The 25,864-nt window shown below is 40.5% G+C and overlaps 1 long non-coding RNA gene across 1 annotated transcript; it reads right to left on the bottom strand.

Moving 5' to 3' along the window:
- On the bottom strand, positions 1–25,852 carry LOC147758261 (uncharacterized). The gene is made up of 3 exons (XR_015319100.1): positions 25,688–25,852; positions 25,243–25,485; positions 1–458 (listed from the first exon to the last, which is right to left on the bottom strand). It is a non-coding gene; the product is annotated as an uncharacterized LOC147758261 (long non-coding RNA).
- Positions 25,853–25,864: the final 12 nt, after the last annotated feature.

Below are 25,864 nucleotides of genomic sequence, written 5' to 3'. Positions count from 1 at the left end.
TCGTGGCTCCAGGCATTTGACGCATCTTTATTTTTCAACTAAGGCAAACACGCGCCTACAGAATAGAGGTTAATATATCGAATATTTAATAGTATCGCGTGTACCGCAAAACTGGCAGTACATTAGAAGTTCTGCTATCAATAGAAGTGGAATATAGTACTATGTTCTCTGGTGGCTTTCCCGTCGGCCCTCCACTGTCGTATGCCCTGCTTCATCGCGTAAGCCTTTTAAGTTTTGCCCCTCTTGTCGATTCAAACCTGACCTGCATTACTGGCTTGCTGGTTAGCTATTATTTGGCCTTCGGCATAGCCCGTGGTCACTATTGAAACTACTGAAATGAATAGACTCGCGCCAAGCACTGCGATGAATGAACGGCTGTCTATTCGATTCGATGGGGGCTTCAGCAATAGGGTTGCTGCTACAAGACCACCAGTAGCAGTAGCAGCAGCTGTAGCGGCCTGAAAAAGGAAGCGAGACCGTAATGATCAACTATGCTTGTATCCGGATCATATATTCGTTGGTCTATAAAAATAGCTTTGCATATAAGTAGCATAGCACAACAGTTCCAGTTGTAACATTGTACTTGATGGCTAGCCTATGTTTAGGCTACGTATAATCAACGCCTTGTTAAAACGACGGACAAAACCCCTAACCCGAGCGACAGTTAAAGTTAGGGGACGTCGACGAATGAACGGCCCAAAACGCGCTCTGCAAGCTTGCATTTACTATATCGAGTCCATCAAATGCAGGAATTTTCACATATGTGCGGCCAATCATGTGCTCGTGGCGTCGAGTGTTAAAATGCCGGTGACATTTGATGGCTGTAGAAATATACATATATATGGTATAGGGGTATTACGACATTTAAGTCTTGTAATAGGATATGTACGAGCCTTTCGATAACTAAGTAATTGATTTCTCTAACTATATATCGCTGTATCTAAGCATAGCTATGCTAACGATAGTTTGATCTACTTGCCATAAAATCTGTAGAACTTGGAAAAGCGTATGCTTTTTTCGAATACAACTTTGCGTGAATTTTCTTTTCTTTTTTTCCTATATAGTATATGAAAATACTGATACATGAAAATAATGATGGATAAGAAACGTTTTTGCACGACTTCCAGGACCGCATTCTATCCTAATGAAGTAGATTAGAGAGATAAAGAGAGAAAAATAAAAACACAAGTAGGTACCGTCGAGGTACGCAGTTTCTGACGATAAGGAAAGTGTGCGGTTCTTCGCTTTCTCTTCTTAAAATTATTAAAAAATCCAATGAGGTATTAATGATACTCAGTATGGGTGTTGTGATTTAAATTATTAACAAAATAATAGCAGTTAAAATATCGCAAGCGTTTGAAGAACAATAAATAAGCAGTCAAAAAGTTGGTTCTCCGAGATGTTTAAATTGAGGTATAATGATATTGTAATGTTTTGGATTAAATTTGGATTTTGCTTTTTTGTTCACGCCAATTTTTCCTGAAGTAGCGTTTTTTTTTTTTTTTTTTCAGAAATATAGGCATTGCGTAAATCGCTCGCTTTTTCGCTGAAATCAACAACTACCAGAGTATCCCTATTGCGTAGTTGAATGAAGAGAAAAAGGTTTTATTAAACAAAGACAAATGTCCCACATGTGTTTACATAGGGCTACATTTTACTCCTTTTTAATATCTATATCCTTCCAAGCTAAGCTTCACAATTCATTTAACAGACGTAAGACCCCTACGGTATAACAGAAAGAGTATCTCTTGGAACAGTTTCGCCAATTCCAGTCACGAGAATGTGAGCCTACAATCTCGTCTTCTATGGCCTAAGCAGACCATTAGGCTCATCCATGAACTATTGAGTGTAGTAGTGCAACTACATGACACACAGACTACATGCCCGTGAGGCGAGAATGGCAATAGTTTTGCCGTTCATTATCTAATAGCCTACATATTGCGAATGTAAACCTATGCAGTGTGCTAGCATACGATCCACTATGTAAGTACACAAAATATTCTACGATGACGAATAAGCTAAGTAATCTGTTTTTTTTCAGTCATATAGTTCAGTCCTGGATAACTGACGGCTTTCTAATCCATTGAAAAAAAAAATATATATATATATATATATATCTCCATTTTATTATTCTTAGCAGTCTAGTAGTCACTGAAACAGTCCTCAGTCTAGTCAAAATTGCATAATCCTATATCACTTTTCCCATTTTCCATATATCTTAATCGATTAATTGAGTTAAGGCGATTTTTTATCTAGAACTATAGTCCTAACTTTAGCTATAACTTTTAGCGACAAATGCGAACAAAAAGATAGAGTAAATGAACCAGTATATATCAACAAAAAGCTAGATGTAGTATATAATACAGAAGGAGGAACGCATATTCGATAACAGATAGAACAAAACTATGTTATGCTTTTGTACGTTCCGGCATATTTTTCCTGGCAGGCTACAGTTATTGAAGGCTACTGTCTGCTCTGCGTTCTGTGTGTATCGTTTCGGTCCTCGTAAACGCCGTTTGCTTCCGGCCCATTCCCGCTGGGTCACTCAGCTACACAGCAGCAACAAGAACTAAGGTATAACCTAGGGCTAAGGCCTAGCGGCAGACTTTGCGGCAAGCTGCACTGGGTGTTAAGTCAAGACGATGTTCATTTACGAAACACAATATATGGGCTCGCTCCGCTCTCTCGAATCACTGGAGCGAAGCACCAGCAGCCGGCGGCAAGAAAAAAACCACCTAACGCAACGACGGATTGTTCAGAGGCGTCAATAAGAACGTTTCCGCCAAAGCTAAACGCTGTCGGAACCGACCTCGTCAGGACCCTGTCAAACCTCTCCAAGACATCGTGATAACGCAGACCAAGCAGCCGGTGACTGTCGTTGTCGCTCCATGTCGAAGATGCGGAAGCGGAGCATAAAATTACCGCAAGGGAGGGGGTGGGGTGGGGTGGGGTGGGGGTGGGGATGGGGGGATAATCATGGGCAACCCATAGAGCGAATAGTACCAGAGTTTGAACGAGGAAGTGAAAAATGAAAACAAACAAGCAGCGATTTCTCCGTCCTTTGTTGGTATTGTCGCCGTTGTTATTTGTGACATTGTCATGCCTCATTTATTCTATTTTGTAGCGATCTTTTGCTTCCTCTGCAGCTCGCTATGTATGCGACCATCCTGGACAAAATCACTCACGCTGTCCAACTTTTATTTTTATGGTACTGATATGTGTTCATGGCACTTACTGGGACTATGCGAAGGTGGTGAATGATGATATAGAACTTCTACTCATTCCTAATAGTAGTTCATAATATATGACAATAGAAACGCGAAGTTGATAGACGTACGTAAAAGCTTTACCGGATGCCTAGTGCGCATACAATTGTCCAGACTGCCTATCTTCTAAGGGCGTACCTACGCATCTTCTTCCATTAGTAATATTGTAGATCTTACTGATTTACAAGAGCCTACAAGACCATATAAGAAGATCGTGCTTCCTCTCGTTTAAATATATTAGTTTAATTATTTTGCTTGAATTATTTCTAGTTAATGGTAGCAAAAATGGCAACATCAAAGTTTTCGGTTTCTTGTTTGCTCATTCTATCCGGAAAGAAATGAAATACCATCATCCGTAAGGTGCACATATGTGACCCATTACATGATAAGATATTAGTATTACAGAAGCTACGGCGTTCTGAAGGAAGGTTTCCGACTCATGAAACACACAATTCAAAACAACTCGTACAACTGAGATAAGCTAATAGACTCCATCTGACGACATAAACACACACACACACATTTTAGCTCTTTTTTTTAGTTACTGTGATTGCGTAAAGACTTCTTCACTGCCCTTTCTGGCTCGAACAGCCCAAACCTTTACCGAGTTGCGGAATCACCACCAGGCATTGAACACTGAGAAATGAAAAGATACGAATCCACAAATGTTGACATAGCATTGGTAAAGTAAGTAGAACCTTTCCTAAGCCATGTTATTGGGTAACGTAATCTCCAGCGACAATTCTCCCATAAACTCCCATAAACATATATACTGCATTCTAGTCTAACACGTTTTCCAACGAAAAATAACTATATAAACCGAGAAATGTATGTAAAAAAATTGCTGTTAAAGAGTTCGTTGCCTAAAGAGAAAGCCTTATACGAAGTCATAGTTACTTTAACATGACGAAATCCTAGAGCAGGATTGTTCCACAACAGGATACATTAATATAGGGAAAAAAAATTTTCGAATCTTTATAAATATCATCGACTGTTATGTACAAAAGCCTGCGTGTTGTTTCAGACATTGAAGGATTTTAGAGGAATACAGGACTATGCCAAACGAAACAACCTTTTAAGCATGTTGTAACCGGCTCACTCACATTTCTGTCAAAGATATATAAAAGGTTTACTACTGGAACACCACTAGTATATAAAACAACAAGAAAACTATATCACTGGCTTATATAAAGCCAATTCGTTGAAGGCGCTGAGCAAAATTTATACATGCAATTTCCTGTTGAACTAACCTGAGTACATTTATAAATCTAAATGTATCGAGGTTTACACCCGGCACGCTCGTTAGGCCTTCCATTAGATGGCTGGCTTCCAGCACGAAACAAACTTTGTCTATACCCGGACCTAGACCACCACATATCCCTAAAGTAGCAAGAAAATATGCCGCTTATTAATCTATTACTGCGACACCTTTCTAAATCTGAATAGCGGTTCCGTAGAATTTCTGCTTCATGTCCTGTGTGAATAAAAGGATCATGTCTAAAATTATCTATATCATTAAATAAGATCGAATCTAACGAGGTATGGTAATAGGGCACCAATAGAAAGTTTGACTCCTTACAACGTCCCACAAATCAAAACCTCCTTTCCTTGCGTATGCCCCCACTATGCATAGACCATATCCAGATCAAGAAGAAAGTCTCACCATGCTTCGAATTTCACCACCATCCACAACTTTGACATCTCAATTTTCAACATTCCAATTTTATGTATAGTAATATCATTCGTTGTTGGGTTTCGATTGTCAGTCCATATTTTTATTGACAGGCCCCAATTTTGCGCTAAGAAATGGTTGCTAAACGGCCCAATAGCGACCAGCGCTGGCAGATAGCAGAATTGCTTGGCTGGAATTGAGTGTCCTGATATGCCCTATCAGATTGTCCATCTTTCAAAATGACAACATTTGCACACGTGACCCATTTCACGACGCAAATGAACAAAGCAAAAGGTCGTCTCCTTGCGGCGTGTGCCCGTTCTATTCCTATAGATTTTTTCGCCGCTGTGCGCATTAAATAATCGTTTCTTCGCCCCCTCTCTCTTTTTGTCCTGCCGGCCGTAGAGCCGCTTCTTTATTACGCACTCCTCCATTACACCCCCCACGAAGCCTTCACGCTTGTCCCCCACACCCTTTTTCACTCCGTATTTAATCATAATTCGTGAAAGACCTCCAGGCACGAAGATAACCAATAAGAGCTGGGGTCTCATAAACACAAAGCCATCTATGCAGCTAGCAAGTTGATGTGTGTGTCTGAGCGCAAGTATCAGTGGGGCGTTCGTTCGTTTGGGCTGACCCATGGTTTCGTGCAGGATGAAACACACTGAGTCGGTCGAGCTGGCCCGTCGAGAGTCGACGAGGTTCCTATGTCGGGTATTTACTGGATCACAGTACCATCTAGTATACGGCAGCCACTCGCCATTCACATCACCCACCAGTTTCGTCGTCCCCATGAAACACAACTGATTAAATTAAACCTTGCTTTCGCCTCCCTGCTACTTCTCGGCTACGTTGAACCTGGACCAATTTGTTCTTAGAGTGACAGCCAACGCCTCCACACATGCCCTCGCTGACATGCCAGCCCATCTCCGACCTCTTTCCTTTGAGGAACAGCTATTGTTGTTGCGCAGGTAGCGAGCTCTCTTAGACCGTAGTTCTCGGTTCATCCTGGCTCCACTGCCCTTGAATCCGGTCCGGTTGACTTGATGGCAAGCTATGCCAGCTGCAGTATATACCCGGCAGCAGTAATATGCGTAGCAAGATGATTAGCCCGCGATGCGTTCAAAAATAAGTGCTCCATCAGTCGGCAGGCTGAGCGCGGTAGTGACTTGAGAATACGGGGAAGAGAGGGAAAAACTATGTATTATCTACTTAGCAATAGTAGCGGCGAAAGCTGTCGTAATGGCTGCGGACGGCCTGGCTTAATCGCGCCTTATGCCGTTCTACTACTCCTGTGCCTTTTCTTTCTTGAAAAACTCTCATGCTCCGTGCATACTGTTCTTTATGCTTTCACCTATCTATGGCGGGTGAACTGACGCGGGTCATCTTGAAGACCACGTTAGGTCTTACTTTAAGCCATACTGGCGAGGATGCAGCGGACGTCAACTATGAGGCCAAATGCATACACAATCATACAATCATAAAGCTTGCCATTTCTAGCAATGCTTAATTTGGCGGACTTGGAATAAACTTTACAGATTATCCTAGCTAGGATCAGCACGCGGGTTAGTCGAGCCAGGACGAAAATTAGAAGGACTGCTCGCGATCCGCTTTACTGCTAAGAGTGGAAAAAAAGTGAATTTGTGATACAACAATCAAAGCACAAACAGTAAGGATACCTTGCAACTGAGAAAATGGGGTTTTTGTCTATTGCAAATTAGGCGGACAGGATCCACTGTTCAAATGAAGATTTGCTGTTTATATGAAACTCCTATTACTATGCTACTGTTACGCTTGTCCATGTTAGATTTTTCCTAAGATCTACAATCTGCAACATTGATAATGTTGATGATTTCAAAGTAACAATCCGCAAAAAGGTGACAAATGCGGTGACCTGATTCTCACATACTATCCTATAGTGAACGAAAATCATTCTATGTAAGAAAGCCGTGAACAGCGCTGGTATAAGAAAAAGTGACCGCTTACTGCGAACCGCATTGACATAATTATGTGTAGTATATTGATGATTAAATATGGGTTACTATAAATTATATTTCAAGGACAGATAGTATAATATTAAAAAAGTTTAAATTAGAAATCTCACTAAGATAAACACAGTAGAAATGCAAATATCTATTTTTATTTTGATCATTATTGGATATGGGCAAGCCGGAAGTGTTTCGAAAAATGAAAGCAGAAGCCTAAGTACCTTTTGAGCGCCATAACGCGTGTACAAGGTGCCCTCTGTCGGCTCAGTATTGCATCTCTCGAAGCACATGTTATGGAATCGTAACGTAAACAGTGAAGGAAAAAAAACGGGACGAACTATAAGCTCCTCACAAACGGAGTCCACAATAGGTGAAAATACGTACGCTGTAATCTGAAGATAGTTTGTGTAGCTGTTACATAACAAATCCCGTCGGCTGAAGTTATGCTAGAGATTGCTACAGATTGGACATTGGCCAATCTTTACCACCCATCCGAAGCTCAAATAGCAAAGTCGACCAGAACGGAAAGCGACTCAATCGGTTTACTTTCAATCGCCTCTGTGCCTTAAAGGACGCTCATTCTAAGCGGCCCATTTGCCTTCTGCGGAAACCCAAGTTTAAGAGATGACCACAAGTGCATTGAGTAAGATAATGACAATAAGGAGCATTGAACGTAGTCCTAATTTTTATTGTTTGTGTATTTGGTCAGTGATACTATAGGACATATCATCATTATACAGTGTCTCACTATTGTACTTATTTTACTTGCAGCAGGTCATCGCTTACGCTCAATTGATTATTATTATTATTAATAATAAAACACATATTCATATCTCACAAAATCATCACGACTTATCAACCTGATTACGTTTTTAGGCAAAAGTTATTGTTAAGAAGATTGGACGAGAGTGAAGATCTACAACAATATTCTTCGTAAAGCCTTGTCTACGGTGTAGCATAGAGAAACGAGAACAGGTACGATAGGTACGGTAATAACCGTTCAGCCTAATAGAAATTATTTGCTGACACATAAAAGCTATATTGTCATATATATATAGGCTGATATTATGGCATGGTGCCGACCGCTTCAAATCCGTTAGTTAACGATAAACGGTTTGATGCAGTAGCTCGCAGATGTTTTACATTAATGACAACTGCAGATAATCAGTTATATTTAGGAATAAAAAGGCCAATTTTGACGTAGCGCCCGAAATTGCTAGGTTCAGAAATGGATTCGAAATAGAAGGGTATAAAATACGTATCAACAAGAATAAGGTTCATGTATAGTGATGTGAACGTATGAAATAACCTTTCGATCATTGAAGCGTTTCGTTTAGAAAGACAAGGGCCGCCCGCTTCAGGCCCCCATTAAAAGTGTGATTAAATAAAAACACTTCAAGTCCACATAATCAATTTAAATTATTTGAGAACTGTAATTTGCTGCCATAACCTATGACAGATGACGTAATTACAAGGTCTTAAGCATACATTTAAATAAATATTAAATAAAATAAAAAGCATGAAGTTTTATGTAACATTATTTTTTTTTCTATACAAATTACATATTTGTGCATAAATTGTTTTTCTTGTGGAAAAGGTGAGCATTTGTTATTGTAACAGATTGATCCATTGACACGTCCAGTCCAATTTATTTTAATATTCAAAATAATTTTAGGAAAATTGAACTGAAAACAAAAATTACTAGGACCATGATAATCGAATACTTTGTGGTATCAACCGAAATACGTTAAGAAATGTTCACAATTATTTTAGCTTATTCATTTAACAAATCTTGTATAAACTACGAGGGGCAATCATGTCAATGATATTGCGTTAACAATGGGATTTAATGCAGCGTTTAGATGATACCACAGAGTAGGACAGGGCGACATCGCCGAGATAGCGTGCGGGTGCAATTACACGAGAGCCAAGGACGTAACAAATGTAAGGCTAGGCGTACTTTTAGACCCAAGCTTAACAGAAGCGAGCCAGAATTACTTACGAATATATTTTTGTATCCGTCCTTTATGGGGTGTTTTATTGCGGTAAATTTCTATAGGAACTCATTTCGCAAGGTGTCAGAATGGTTTCAGTTCCGAAAATAGGCCGCCTTACGCTTTTTTCCCGTCATTTACGTTTAGTCGACAAACGCGTTAACACTGCTACGTCAGTCAACGAACACTAACAGCACGGAAAGGACGCAAATCAACCTATAATCTTTTTTTAAATGTCGAATGAATCACCCACAATTCAACTACTACATTGTTTCAATATTCATATTATTTTGACATCAAGACATTTTCTGTCCATGCTAAGTTATCCAAACGTATGGTGGTGTATAAATATTCGAGATAAAAAAATAATAATCTACATGGAAGATTGTCTTTTTGGGTCACAATTGGGTTTTTTTAATCTCATTCACTGTATCCTCGTTGCTGTTGTACTACCTAAGTGCGTCTCAGTAGCTTGCTTCTGATATCTGCTAGGCGTCTCCGTCGGGTTAGTCTCGACGTCCTCCCCTTAGCGGAGGCTTCGAACGGGAGCTTAATTAACGGTGCGCCCATTTCGCCTCTGTCGCCGTGGGGTAGCAGATCACCTAATACTATAGTATAATGTTGTCTACTTTTAAAACTCTTAATACCAGTTTATTTCGTGGAAATGTCGGCCGTCATATTTCTATAGTTTACAGGTAGCTAGCTTTATGGGGAAACAAAAGTACAGGTTCCAAGTTTCCTGCATAGCGAAGCGATTGAGTTCAGCAGCTAGGGAGGAAGCTACGACATTTTCTAACATCCCGACCCTCTTATTGCTTTTCACATGTCTCTTCATTTTCTTGTTAAGACTCTTCCTAAACGGGCGAAACCCGCCTCTCATACTGATATCACCCCAGGGGATTCAACGTCTCTTGCAACAACGTACATTGGCCTCATAGATTGACCATATTGGTCGGCGATAGCAAACAGTAACGGCCCGCGGAAGTCAAATACATCACTTTTATGACTACACTGGATTGTTTTGGTTGATTACATTTGAAATAAACTGTCCGAATCAATAATAGTAGATACTATACGTCTATGTTACAGGCATATGCATATTTATTTGATCGATCAAATTAAAATCGCATTGGACTTACTGATGGTACATAAGAATCTACGCGAAACTGATATAGGGTGCCTTAATATATTGCGCGCGATATTTTCTATAGTAACTTGCAGACATGTACCATAGATAGCAAGTGTGAAACTTCTTCGACAACTTTAAACGACGTAAATATTACTGCAGTCGTCGTCGTCGTCGTCGTCCATAATATATGCAAAATCAACTCGCGCCTCGCCTACGCACAGAGCCTTCCTCAGGGACGTTGGCTGGCTGTCAGCCCGGATTAAGAAAATTTGAAATCACGTAACATCTGAGATTCAGATGGTATTTATTAAATATTGGCGTCATTAACGTAAGTTGTCTTGGCATTATGGATGCCTTGCGAGACGGTATGCTCCATAGAAGAAGGCATCCTCTTCTACGGAGCATACCGAAAACGACGGAGAAACACAGATCAGATATAGAACGCGCTAGTGCTACGACGACAGAGCCAGCTTTAACTGAGACGCGTTTAACACGTCATAGCCTGGAAAGAACTTCGTGGCAATATCGATTAAAGTAAAAAGTACATTTAAAAAGTGGCTGACATCAGAACGCGATTGTATTGCCTTACCAGCCATAAGGGGAGTGTGTAAGGAAAACGTAAGTTTGCTCATTTTACTGATAGAAAATGTCTATGATTTACTCCATTGTTTTTCTTGACAGCGTCGTACAACTATATCGGAGCCTTATCAGCAGTAATTATAGCACATGATTCACTGCCACACATGATTTCGCCCTTTGATTTCATGTCAGCACTTAGTACCAGCCTGCACAGCTTACTCGGTACGTTCGGCACATTATAGCAGTAATAGCAGCAATTTGGGAGTAGGCCGAATAATAGCTAGTGTAAACATGAAGCCGGGCATTGGCTCTAGCTATCGTAACTCTTAGCCTAGTCTTACTGCTAAGTGAACCGCTTTTTTTGAACTGACCTTGCGTTATTTTGAACGTGAGCCCGTACTGTAGCGCAAGAACGTGGTTATATGGGGGTGTGACTCTGGAGACGGTACGCACTCGTCTAAAGGCGCACTGCTAAACGGAAGGGTGTTGTCGGATAGGGGTGCATCCACTGAAATACCTTTAGTACTCACGACGAGCTCACGCGTCGTCCTCAACTAAGAGGAAGCACCGAATGGCAGAAGTCGCGCTAAAAGTGGGAGAAACACACATAAGGAAGGTTCGACAAGTCGGCTAGTTCTAATGGGGCTTGTAAATTATCGCCTGTACGAGACTGCTACGCGGAAGGGATGTTTTTACTTCGAAGTAAACGGTGAAAAATGAGCTCAAGCCAGTTCCCCTTGGGAGTGATTCAGTAAGCTCGTTGTCAAAATTGGTCCCCACATTGCCCTTTGCACTGTCTGTTGGATTCATCCGCGTAACGCCACCATGCAAAGCATAGTATTCTGTCTTACTTTGGCGCAGCTTAAGTCATTGAACTTGGACTTAGCGAGGAAGCAATATGAAACGAATGGTCGGCTCGAATTAGAACCTCCAGCTCGATTCCATTCTCTATGGCTGATTCTTGCCTTCGCTAACTAACCGTCGCGCCTTCTGCTTTTCTGTTTCTCTCTCGCAAGCACGATTTATCTTCGCAAGGTCTGACGGTACAATACAGGCGGGGTAAGTTTGGCTGTCATTTGAGAGCGCTACGGGCGTGTTAAGATAGCCCCATAGCAGGGCGGTTGAGACCATGGCTTTTAAAGCAATTGCCGAGAACGAGTTGAAGTAAAAAAAAAGGTCCATACTATTCCTTGCATATTCACTGGCGCACTACATTTTGAGTTACGCCAACCACAAAGTAATTTTTGTAGGATGGGAGCTGACTTATTCGGTTACCGAGAGAAACCAAGGAGTCGAGCTGAGAAATTTTTACGAGGAGGACAGGGCATACTGCCAAGACAACTGTCGATGGCCGCTATCATAATAGTAATGTGCTCTATCCTTAGCTGTAATTTTTTGGGCTTGCGAATTATGCAGAGCAGACAGCTGTGCACGCGGCAGACAGGAAGATGTGAACTCAGTCATGTGTAATCATGTAATAGAAGCGCCAGCATAACACTGCTGACCCTTCAGATAGCCATTACCAATACTTCTAGTTGTATACTTTTGAATGTGCGTTATTACGTGGCCAATAAATACAGTAGCTGGCACTTTATCTTCGACAACATGGAAGTACGTAAAAGCACCGAGATGGGCGGTAAAAATATACCTCTATATATACCGGTGTCACGGAACGGCCGCAACCACGTTACATACAATTTTTACTAGTAAATAAAATTTTACGACCCAAACCGAGCACGGTGTCTAAGATTAGCAATTCCTATATCTTGTTGGATCTGCAGGATTCACCGAGGTTGAGGGAGCCAATAAAAGCAATGTAAAGATCGATTCGACCTGTGAGTCTCATTGGGAACTTGGTTAGGAACTTTAAGAATTTCTCATTCTTAGCAGCTTCTGAAATCAAATTATTAGGTATGTACGCGCAACTTCAAAACTTGTTGCATGAAATAAACTGAAATGTAACTGCTCGAGAAGATACACAAAACGCATCCTATTTAACCAACCGCTTTTTAACTGTACGCATTAAAGATGATTTAGTTACGCAATGCTTCGAAGCCCGTTTGTATTTGTTCTTTTCAATAAATGTACTCTATATAAACCAAATCAAGTCCGAGAAAAACAGCAGGCGTGCCGTTTGCTTCATCAGGAATCTTTCTCTCACAGAATATACTTGTAGATAGTTCCTTGAGATGTTTATGGCGATGACTTAGTCATTCCGTAAACAAGATACGTCTTTTTCGAAACTTTTCAATGTTCCATCAGCGCACCTTTTCGAGTCTACCTTCCGAGTTCAGTCATCCACTAGAAATAAAGCGCCGCAGCCTCTAGGGACAGGCCTAGGTATCCAGGCCGGAAACCTTTTTCATCTCGGCCTCCTTGCTTCTTGCGCTAATCGGAGCGCATTTTGAATCGCTTAAAATCTTATTTTCGTCTTACACAACCGCGTCATTCCACCGAAGATACCAGAAACAATTTAAGACTATCTCCCAGGGCCATATGTAGTAAAATTGTGATGGATCTACATGACTATAGTTTGGCGGGTCAGAATAAAACTTACTCAATTAAAAAGATATATGGTGGCTTTTTAAAGGAAATCTGAGGTAATTTTACGAAATAGGTCATTTCAAGTATAAGCTAAATTTAATATATCTCGGCTTCCTATAGCGATTCATTGAACGCACCAACCGATTTTAAGTACTTGATTCAAACTGAAAAACGCCCACCTTAGCAAGTTAGTACCGCAGACGGTTGTACCCTTTCGAGAAAAATATCTATAAGTATCGAAGGGTACATACACATCGTTCAATTTAGCTAAACTTAATATCTTTCATACTAAGTACAGTAAAATCCTAGCATCGATAGGCGCCATGGTTTTGATCGGTGGAAGTCTGTCAAATTATATGAAACTATAGCTCTTAAGATTTTTTGTGATCGATCAACGTACGCCTACGGTGCCGTTACAAAAAAATACCGGGTATCGATTACTATGCAGATACATTTAACATGAACCTGATTAATGCTAAAATTATTAACCATTTTCATACTAATTTTAGCATGGGTGCACTGGCAACGTTCTAACATTTTATAACGGTCGTATTGACTCTATTTCACTCTCAATTTTGTCCAATCACCAAACACTAGGCAATAATGGCTTCGCTTTTGCCGAATGAACTTTGCTCGTGTTCAGCTGGCATTTTGAATTAAAGAAATGGTATGAAAAAGACCTATTACCAATTCGATTTAAATCTTTGATGCCTATTGGTCAGAAGACAAAAGTAATTTCCGTTTTCCAAAAAAATGTCAGCGAAACGTTTTAAAAGAACAACAGTTAAAAATTACCGTCATTGTTAGGTAGACATTATCTTCGAAATGAGGCTGCTGTATCCTCCGACTCTATCCTAGTCAGAGTAACTAAAGCTGACGTACTAGCTTGTGGTAGACGGGTATCTTCTACTAAAGAACTTTGTTTTTGTTTTTATTTAATATTTAATGACTCCTTTTTATGCTTTGTTTTGTTGGCGCAGATTAAATAAGGACTACATTTTTATTTGATGGTAATTGCATGAAACCTGCATTGTACCACAATTTATGGCTAGTATCTTAACGCAAACGACTATGTTACCGTGCCTGTATCGAATCTCTTTTTCACGATAGGCCAATTTACAGCAAAAATTTACACATGCCAAAACACGTGTACTTTAGGCTTATACGTGAAACTCGTAGTTTCCACTGATCGCTTCTCCATTTCTTTTCGTCTACGACTGAACCACTTTTTTCCACCGCATTTTGCTGACAGCCAAGCGTTTTTCACGAAAAGTTTACCATGCAAAGTCACGGGAAAGAGTATACCCTGTCGCTGACTTAAAGAATTCCTTCTTCTTGAAGTCTTTAGAGACATACAGGCAGACGACATTGTCTGAATTATACGCCTCTCGGAAGGAGGCTTTTGAGGCCCTCTGATTATGCCTGTTAAAAATGTAGTCACCATCTCAAATTCACCGTTGGTCTTTCATCTCCTGCCAGCATCATCATGCCCGTTTTTCTGTCGAGTTTCCGTGTTGCTTTTAGCCAGTCAAGCCTGAAAATGTATTTTTTTTCGCACAAGGACGGCTTAGCGATACTGCACTTTCCGAAAGCAGAAAGCAATTGCGGCCTTCCAACCGTATAATACGCTTTGCCTGTGGACTATGACAGGAAGAGTGACCGCTTAGATCCAAGGTTAATACAGCTGCTAGTGCCCTTATTACTACTATTAGAATAGCACACTTGGTGCACGATTATTTGCACTTTCTGTTGCATAGAAGCCTGGAGACGTCGTTGGCCGGCAGCCCTCATAATGCCGTCGCCGACATCGCGCTAGATGCCCAGACAGCGGCTGTCTTTCATTGGATCCCGTTTCCTTCGAGCATCGGTCCGGGAAGTAGATCCCATTCTATCTGAGCCACAAAACTTTTCTTAACATTGGTTGTCAAGTGGTCGCTAACTAATAAGTCATTTGGTCGTCGCCAAGGAACACTGGATGATCATCGTTTGCTGATCTTCGGATTCTGATCCACATCTTCCTTTGGCTGGCCGGTTGACGAAAAGAAGACCTCCGAAAAGTAGCCGACTGGATACTCCTTTGGCAGAGCTAACTTACGCTTGTTCAGTAGAATGTATTGAGATAAATAAATAATTCATTTTATCTATAGCCTTAGGTACCTTAAGTAAACAGAGCGGAATTCGCAGCAGAATTCTCTTACCGATCAAAAGGTAGCCACTACCACGATATATAATTAATCTGCGCAATCGATGATTTTGGGCGTGTCTTATGTTCCACCTAAGTTTCACTCAAATTTTACGTTAAATATATACTTTCAAGAAGGATATTAGTAAAATGAAGCTGGTAGCTTTCTCTACTACTATGGACGTTTGAGCCGACGCTTAGAGTCATTTTTTGTACTTTCTTCTTTTTGCAATTCTCTCTAACCCAAGTTGCGTTGGGATTTAACGGATCGAGTTGGGTTTGGCTCTATTTGTATGCTGGACCCTTCTCATATATAAGTTGAAAATAGTTCCGGCTAAATAGCTTCCCAGGCTTCACTAGCGGAAGAAGGGTCGAGTATCAAAATTTTAAATGACAGATTGATGTATGACGTCCTCGATCGACTCCATCGCTAGCTGAATCACTGTCTTTTAGTTCCTGTATACATACTTGTCCATTTGCATCGACCTTACTTTTTTTGTAGCTTCAAAAGAAAGAGCCTAGAGGCGGAAGGACACAGAGATAGGGCGGCCACGCGAGATTTATGTTCTTCAAAAGCAACCGAGCCGCGAAGAAACTACGAAGAAGGAAAACGCTGTCGGAAACCGTATGGTACAACGCAGTATTCCGAGAGAACACCTGAGTAGAACTGAGCAAGAACGCAATTCGTTCCGCTATAGTAAACAGCTCTACGGAAAAAATGAACTATGGCCTTCGAACATTCGAGCACCGTCGATACGGAAGGTTCCTGTGTCCACTATAAAATGTTTGTCCTTAAAACCAATTCAGGCAGGATTGTAAGACATATATATATATATATATATATATCGAAAATGTCTAATTTAACAAATGAAATTTCTTCCTTATCTTAATAGTTGTTGCAAAAATAAACTATATCGATGAAAATGGCTAAGGGCAAGTCAGTGGATGAAACTTAGGCCTCATAAATGTTTTATACCAATAGTGAGCCTTTACCTGAGAAAATTTCAGTGAAATGTCCAGTACATGGTGCTTGTTGGAATACCTTCTCCATGATACGCAGATGTAGGCAATCTATCTTTTTTGTTTTCAGAATTTTGTTGCAACAAAGAATAGTTCGAATCGAAACGTCGGCCTTCAAGCCTATTTCCATAAATATTGAAAGACAATGACTTTCCAATAGGAGATAGTGCATTGATATATACTAGCGCGTCTCGTGTCTTTTATAGACACACATTTACGCGAGGCTACACATTCAAGCTATCCAAGTTAGACATTTTAAAGCGTTGCTAGTTCATAGTAGTCTTTCAATTGAAGTTAATGAACTCATACAGAAGAACCGTTTAACAGATTTCATGTCGGTGTTTCATAACGTCTCTAAACAGCTGTAAATGCACAAATTAACCTAACCTTGTTAAGGGAGCCTTATTCAGGGCTACTTTAACGGATATTTTACAATATCTGTGAAATAAGTCCTACTTGGTAAGGAAATGACCATATACGAAACTAACAGCGATTAATTCTATTTATTATGTTAGTGATTCTCAATAAAACAAATCATAGTTAAAACCGTTCACTTTACAAATAGAAGTAGAAAGAAAATAGTCGTTGTATTGTTGGTTAACCGGTTAAAAAGGCGACGCAAATCGCCAAAGGACGCCCATAAGCAATATATGATAGGGAAGGAGCAAATTCAGCAAGTCAGGACAATTTTCTATAACAGTCCTTATAGTAGTTGACCTTTATTATGATGGTAAAATCGCTAAAACCGCGAGCTACTTGCATCGTTACAGAGTAAGAAATGTCTTGAACATATAATTGCCTAAGACAAGGTAATAGTATAAGTAATAGCGGTCGCTAACTTAGTGAGCGATATTTTTTGACGTAGGCCGCAATTAAACCCATAATATTCTTTCATTATTGGCCAATACAGTTATAGATTGTTCAATCCAATCAAAATTGTTAAATATTGCGAAGCTAGCGCATCTATTGTTATCGTTGGTGATTTCAACTTGCTGTTTACTTCTGGCTTAGACAGAGTTCGCACCCTAGGATCTGATCATACTGTTAGTATTTGCAACATATCACTGAATCTCAAGTAGGTCCCAATCAACCTCAAGGGATGTAACTAAGAAAAAACATAATTAAAAAAAAAATAAAACAACTTGGCATCGCCGATCGGGACTTACTGTTTCGTCAATGGCAAGGGGTGCACTATATGTACGGAAATTACATCAATATTTCGTAAAGATATTCACTCTTACTGCCAGTACGAACTGCCACAGCAGGAACGTCAACAGCTTTATTACTTGCTTGTAAAAGGCCTCAACTATTGACTTCACTAGATCTGCAAATTTTTGTCAGATAGCCTAGACCTAGGTCGCAAGCGGTTAAGTCGAGTCCGAAAAAAATTTCATCGGTTCACTATGTAAGCATCTAAACTTCTGGAAAGGGAAAGACTCAACTTGGATTAAAAGCTCCCTCCAAAGGTGAAAAGACATCCGTCCTTGTCTAACGCTTCTCTAATGTGTGGCAGATAACTGTAACCTATGCCCAGACAATTGGTCCTCACACGTTGCTTCGTAGCTTGTCGCAACCTACTGTGAGGTCTCAATATATCGAAATTGAAAATCTAAATTCAGCCATATGCCACCTTGCATCATTTATATCTGTTCCGTAAGTTATTATGCTCAATCCTTGAAGTTAACACCACATGATGACGGTGAGGTCGCTGATTCCATGAACGCGCTAACTAAAATTAAAAAAAAAGAAGCTTTTAAAAAAAACGTCGGAAATAGTTGTCCGATATCGTGTCGTTCGATTGTCTGCGGCATTTTCAAAAACATCATTGTATCGTGTCGGCCAAATGTTACTTAGCGGAACAAGCTCCCTAGTTGTGTCTAATGCAAATTCACAACAAAGTGCTTTGGCAACCATTACTAGTAGAATGATGGGATCTAATTTATCTGTAGACACTAGCCCTTTTAAGGGCCTATTGATGTCTAAAGACATTTCCCGTCAAATAAAAAATGAATACCTTCGTATGTCCTCTCAGGTGTCCTGTAAAGAGGTTATGTAATAACCTTCTTTTACCCCATGTTTGTCTTGGATAGAAGCGGGGAAGTTCAATCGGTCAAATGTGCTGACGACCTAGGAATATACTGACCTGTCCAATGGACCCTTTACACCTGCTAAGAAATCAGAAAATATAGATGCCGCTACTCCGTTGCGTGCCGAACGCCGTATGCTAAGTTCACTTCAGAAATATGTGGTTTTGAATATCGGCGCTTTGAACAGCGACTGCGTCATAAAGGGTGAAGGACCTGATACAGCAATCGAATAGCCTGATAATATACATGATTAAAAATATGTTCTACGGTAACGTTTGCATCAAACTTTGAAATTTCTAAAAATCTATACGGAAATAAACTCGAGTATAAAAGTAAGGCAAATGGCCGTATGACTATTAGTCTTAACTTCAGTACTAATGCTTTCCGCATAGTCTTAGTTCTCACGCTGTTGAGAAAAGCCATTTCCGTTGTGCTGAAACGACAACGCTACATATTGGATGTACATCGGGCTTCAAAAACCGTTAATACTCTCCAAAATGACGTCCTATTCCTTTGTATAAGGGTTTAATCTAAAGAGATGTAGAAATACATGTGAAAAATAGCTGCACACTCGAATTGTACGTTGATCATTGAAAGGAGAGACTGGTGAGAAGAGGATTAACCAGTAATTTCGACAACATTCATCTGGGCTACTTTGAACACCGTAAATACACGTTTTCTGTGATGCTTGCCGCATCTCTTCGATAGACTGCATGCGTATGTTAGAATATTTGTATTTTAAATAAGGTTGTTAGTTGCAAACAAAGAACAATGAGTAGGTGCGTTGTAATAGCTCTTGTTATCATAGAATTGCAAGAAGTCGGACCAACTCCTCGTCTGTTGTATACATAACATACAAAAAATTATTTCTTCTAGCTTATCACTACTTGTGCCGTTCTTCTCAACGAGTCTAAATGTGTCAAGTTTTACGTTCGGTATCGCCGTTCGTTCGGCATTCTATCACACGACTGGCTTGCGCTGCAAAGCGTGTCTACATGCGGAGTCGAATCTACATCGCCCCGTGTCTTCGAGATCAGCTTTCCGAGTCTATACATTATGGTCCTTTAGTTATGTTTGACGAGGAATATTTGTCCTTAATTTAAAACGGAGAAGACAAATTTGCAAGGCTCAATCAGAAAGAGTTATAATTCGAATAGATTTGTATTGGGTAAAGTTGAGATATGCGTGGTGGTTTCGATGCATGAGCCGACAGTATGATGGAGCCTCTAATAAAACTCGAAGCATTGACTATGCTATGTACTGTGGTGTGAAAAGGCAATTTTCATTGCCAGCAAGACTTCACTTCCGTTTAGCGAAGAGGCCAAATCGTCAGCGACATCACCTGTCAGCCTGAAATTAGAATGAATTCAGTCTTAATGAAAAAGTTCCGAGCAACTCCCATAGCGTTCAGCATAAAGCCGTCGGGAAGAAATTACGCACAGCCAATCCTGATAGTGCCCTAATAGAGTGATTTGTCTGAACAGTATTAGCTAAATAACAAATTTATGATTCCCACTCGCGAAAGCAAGTTAGCTTTTAGTAGCTATCAACCGAACGCGATACGTCGATCCCATCTAGGTTTTGTATACTGATTCCCTGTAGATATATCAAGTGATAATTAAAACATGCAGCAACATGATTTATTATCTAACATGTAATAAGCTTGCAATATCTAGAACTTTTGTGAATAGTGTCCAGATGAATATATATATATATATATAGAAGTCGATCAGTTTACCAAATAGCTCCATAAACATAATTAAAGACACGTGATCGGTTTTGGCAATTATAATTATCTATTGAATTGCACCGCAATTTCTAATACGACCTTCAAAACAAGAACACCTTTACCAAAAGGGCAATAAGCTTGCACGTAGCTCTGTTTTAATCGGCGCATTGTTCCGTTCGATGCGGCGGCCTACATTTATTCTAACAACACCCTTTTGTGGTTATGCTGTCCGCGTTGATCATACAGGGAAAAATCTGCCTTCGCATTTAAAGTAGCCTAGTGAAACATAGAAGAGTAGAAAAGTGACCTCATTTAGTTTGTTTTTAGTAGTAAAGTGATCAGAAGGGGAGCGAACCAAGTGTTTACACGAAGCGTCGGTTACAGCTTAGGCGCTGAGCATTATGTTTTGCGCCGCTTCCCTAGAAGGTCCCGTAGCCGTCTGAGTCACTGGCCCGTGAAACGGCGATACTGACACATGAATAATGAGATAAAGGCTAATTTCGTCATAAGAAGCTACCGTATTCTGCTACAGAGGGAAAGGGGCAACGGGTGAGAAGAAGCTATGGGATTCGCACAGAAACAGGAGAAAGTTGTAGAAACTTGAGGGTTAGAGATAGGAGCCTCTCGTCAAGCTTCGAGGATCTCCTCATTGCTTGCTGATCGCATCACACCCAAGTGTCCCATCGAGTTTGAAGCAGGCGATGGTGCTCGACGCCCCGCAAGCCGTGCGTGGCGTAGTTGATTTGACGAAAGGGCTCAATTGCTACTGGAGGCGGCACGAGGGCCATAACTCAAGTCAAGGCGAATTATCAAAAAGAGTGGTCTTCGTCTCGTATTTCTATTACCACTTTGTCTCACTCAGTCTCCGCTAAAGTCCATAACTCCCTCAAGTGCTTTCTGATTCTAGAAAGACAGGAATGATCGTTCTATTCTGCCGTTCGCATGCCATTGAAGAGAAGCAACCATATCAAATGTAAAGCTGTCGCAGCGAATAATTCTGGAAAGTAGATTCTGGATAAGACGGCATCTGAAGCCGTGTATAGAGGCGGTACCAGCCACGGAAGCCATTTTAAATTTAAATATGCGCGTTTTGCAGTGGGACCATAATTTGACCCAATGATCCCTTTTTGTAGTGCTCATCCGTCTTTTAGCGGGATATATGGGATGCGCTTGTTGTTTGTAACTTGACCGATACGTCGATAAAATTGAGACAGAAAAGGAATATGTAAGTGTAATATACATCCGCTCGCAAAACTTGAGCTGATGTGCATTAAATCTTCAGTCGACATTTTCAATATATGCCACCAGAGGGAGCTAGGAAAGGAAAACGATAGGACAAGTAAAGTAATTATCTATGCGATGCCAACGGTTTGCCGGGCTCTGTGATTCAATGCGGCATTAGTGGTTAGCCACTCCTCACATCAGCAATACTTCATGTCATTAGCGAATCACCGGCTGCGCCCCCTGCAGCCCATCGCGACTTACTGTTTACAGTCCACATTGTCTACCCTCCTATCGGCGCACAAGCACGGATTTATGGCAGAAGCAGAAGTTATAACAGCATTAATCAGAACAGCAAACCTGCAAGGAGCAGCAGCAGAAATTCCAGAAAATTTTTCGGTTTTAAGCGAAATAAGAAAGGGCGCAGGAAAAAGACACACAGAATACAGAGTCCGGACGACAACGATGATGAAACTAACAATGCGGCAAATAAAGAAAGAGATAAGGCATAATTAGCAAGGCACCACTTGATGCATCGCGATAGCGAAGGGGCATAGGATGGCAGAGGAAAGTGAACGTATCTGTTGGGCCGGCTTTGATCTCCCTGTAGCTGGATGCTAGGGCCAGGGCTGGGGCCCGATGAGGGGTTATCGACAAAGATACAATGATGAGATTACAAGATCCTACTACACGGGATGGACTATCAGACGATCGTGAGAGAACAGACAAGAAGCCTTCGTAAACTACTCCGGCGATTTTCCATGCTCGCCAGCTGCCCACAACGAGTCGATGATTAAGCTAAGCGCCAGAGGGCCACTTCAACATTGAGCGGGAAAAAAGGAACACGAAGCATTCGGTGTGCATGGTGATGCTATCAAGTTCTTTATCATCAATGCCGTAGTCTTCTTGAATTGCGCGTGGGGGAGGTGATCATTCAGTTGGCAATTAGGATAATGAAGGAAAATAAATCGGAGAGACGAAAAATAAATTAGTTTCTCTCGGCTCCACTTCAAGCGCGTTCATCATCCACCAAATGGCTAACTACATATAACTGAGGCTATATTAAGGTACAAGCGTCGATATTTCTAAATGCCCATAAGAATGAAAACAATGAAGATGCATCTGGGACCTTTTGGTCACTCAAGATTTGTACAAAGAGGGGTCACTGTATTAATTGTGCAGAAGAAGCTGTATATTTAAAGTAGATGGTAAATGCGACTCAGGGAAAAGTCGAGTTAGGTTTAATTTAATAATAAAGGCCTAATTTCACTAGACCTGCTAAACCTGCGGGATTTATTTGAAAGTTTTTGACATATGGTACGACATGTGATGTCTTAGAGGGAGCGCCACCTGGGGGCTGTTTTTAATCGTATGCATATTTGAATGCTCAACGTGAACAGGTAAAATGCTCTCTTTCTTGTTTGCCCATGAGCGCATGCAGGGTGTATGAAAAAGTGGCCAGAAACACTTATTCTCTTATTTAATAGAGGATGGCTTGATTTGATGTGACCAAATAAATGCAGAATGCTTTTCTGCAAGCAAAATTATTATTATAAATATGATTGTCGTAGCTGTTGTGTAAACATAATTACTTTTCTGTACGTGTTCACTGGTAATCTTATGCGCCATTTTGTATCCATACGATATTGTAGGCAAATTATTGTAAACCTCCAGGCAATATTCAGGTCATGATAAGATGTGATAATAATTCTAATGAATTCCAAATGTCCCCAGATTTTTCCCTGTCAGATCATCGATTAAGTCAAATCGTTGTGCTCAAAATTAGACTTTTTTGTCGCATCACTACAAACTTTACTACTAGAGTAAGAACAATATGGCCTCGTCTATTGGCTTGAACAACAACCTGAGCAACGGATGTAACTCGGATCCAGCATGTGGGTGCTCAATGAAAAGGAAGCCCTACATCCATTCTGACATGCACAATCACTTGCATTCTGCTCCACTTGATCGCTATTACGGCCGCTTCTCTCGTTTTTACTTTGCCTCCTGGACTTATAATACTGCCAGAGGTAAATAAGCTTGGTCAACGATATGTTTGCCAAGCTCGAAACGGTTCTCAGGCATCCCACTACCGCTATTAGTGTCCTGAAGTCAAAGGCACGAGAACGGTGCCGAGCTTCATTTCCGAACACATGCAGGCCACTTTGCCTTTTGTCTTCGCTGCCTTTGGCGACACACGCGCAGACTTGTGGCAATAGTACCAACTATCAAATGGTTGAAAGGAACAATCTGCAGATTGTTTTGTAAAAACAGCTCCTATCATAGTTAATTAGATTATATAGTGGTTATTAAATTATATGGTGGTTGATCGTGTTTTTTAGCTGGTTCTTTTTTTTGAATTTTCGCACTCGTCATTCGCTGCTATTGCTATCATAGAAGTGGTGAAGAACTCGCAAACGTAGGTAACTTTCATTTCGAGACTCATATCATACATAAATTATAAATAATAGCCAATGATAGAAATTGCTTCGTTCGCCTTAGGAAGATGGTGCTGTTTCCTAATACAGACATGTCCATACAGCCTCGTCTTTTTTATTAGGTACAAAGGTCGAACATGAAAACATCCATTTTTAATTTTTGAACACAACTCATTATAGCTGCACATGTCCTATTGAAGACTGGCAACTTATGATAATGACTGAAAAACGAGATCTAGGTGATCACGTAAGTGGTATGATTCATACGTGATTGGGAACGGTCGATCATTCATGTCAGCAATTTCATCCTCTGATTTTCAGTGAAGCAAAGTAAACAATAATAATAAAAAATAATGGCTAGTTAAGTAAATAGAAGTCGCTTTGAAGTTCCTAAATTCGTGAGGTACAGCTAAGACTTGAACAGTTTTTACATGGATACACAAATGATTACTGACACGCGTGCGTGTCACATTATGTTCTATGTCTCAGGTTGAGAAAAGTCTCCCCACGAAAAAAGAATTTCCTTCTCATTTCCTTCAGTTCTTGTTCAATTCCGATCGGCTTAAAAGAACTTTTTTTGCTTTATCAGCGTACTGCAATGGTATGGTACTGTGCGTGCAGATTTAATAAGCTCTCAGAATCAAACGAGGAACTTCAACTTAGCGCTGCATTTCGACATTAGTATAAAGCGCCACGCAGCCACAGTAGCTAATTGTTACTGATGATGAGAAATGATGTCCGCCAACATGACCCAGAAATTGAAAAGAGTGATTCCAGGAGAGATGCCCAGGGTTCCACCAAATCTTTGTTTAATAAAGATTACGCTATATGTTCGGTGTGAAGAATTAGGCGAGCCAGATAGTCAACCAGCCTGTCTGTTTAGCGCAGTTACATTGAGTCAACTAGATCCAGCAAACGGGGCCACACCATCCTCTTCCAATGCAATGCGGGGTCAAACATGGCGAGGCTGCCCTCCTGTACTTCAAATGAGAGATTTTATTGCATTCTGGATATCCCCTAGACTTTTCAATGACGGATTTTCACCTTTTGCGTTAACTGGGTATTCACTTTACGCTCTGCACGGGCCAAAATATGGCTGGAAAACTTCTTCGACACGCGAACGTCCCTACTTTCTAGCGAAATGGAAAGATTTATTATTTACTTGAAAGATAGGAGAAAGCCGTGAGCGATGACGGGGATATATAACAGATTAAATTATTTTCATAGGAATAAAAATGTGGTATTTAGTAAAAAAAAAAAACCTGAAGACTTCTTTCACCTTAATCTAGTAAATTCGTGCTTATTGCCTAGGAAAAACGACCCCTGCTATTGGTTTCAGGCTGCTGTCTGTTTTTACTAAGCCTGATATAAATAATGTCAGAGTTGCACTTACGTTACGACTGCCGTCTGATCCTCTGCAATACAGTCTCAGAATATGCTTGCATACACTTCCTAGTCACGGTGCATATAAACCATACAATATGACTCTCCGTTAACTGTGTGTGTGTTTTGTTAGATTCAAACGACAGTAGAATTGTGTCGTTGATTCATCGCTTTCTTACGGGAAAAAATTCATGTCTATTATCGTTACAAAGACCACAGGCTGTGCCGACCCGTTCAATACGCAGATTCTCACCTGTCAAGGGAAAATAAAAATGTAAACCACAATCCTTATTATAACAACCTATTACAATGTTGGCCTCTCAGTAGCCTTAATCTGACATTGATTGAGCTGGTCGATTTAGCTAGGGCCTTCTGACGGTATACGCCAGTTTAGACCAAAGTATAACACAGATCAAAGGATTAGCTGCGTTTGCTACGCTGTGTAAGATCCTTACAGAAGCCGCATATCAGAGGTTAAACGAAATTCACGAACACAAAATCGAAACAATCTAACTTCAACCATATTTCATATACACGATAACTAATAGTGTAGAACGTTATACGCAAAGGCAGTCTAGGCGAAAAAAACAATGATTGACTTCTTGCACGCGTATGCTTTTTGTAACGGCTGA

This window comes from Varroa destructor, unplaced genomic scaffold, assembly GCF_002443255.2.
Source record: "Varroa destructor unplaced genomic scaffold, Vdes_3.0 BEIS01000001.1, whole genome shotgun sequence".
NCBI classification, from domain to species: Eukaryota; Metazoa; Arthropoda; class Arachnida; order Mesostigmata; family Varroidae; genus Varroa; species Varroa destructor.
Note: the sequence above shows the minus strand (reverse complement) of the source record. Positions and strands in the feature narration are given on the sequence as shown.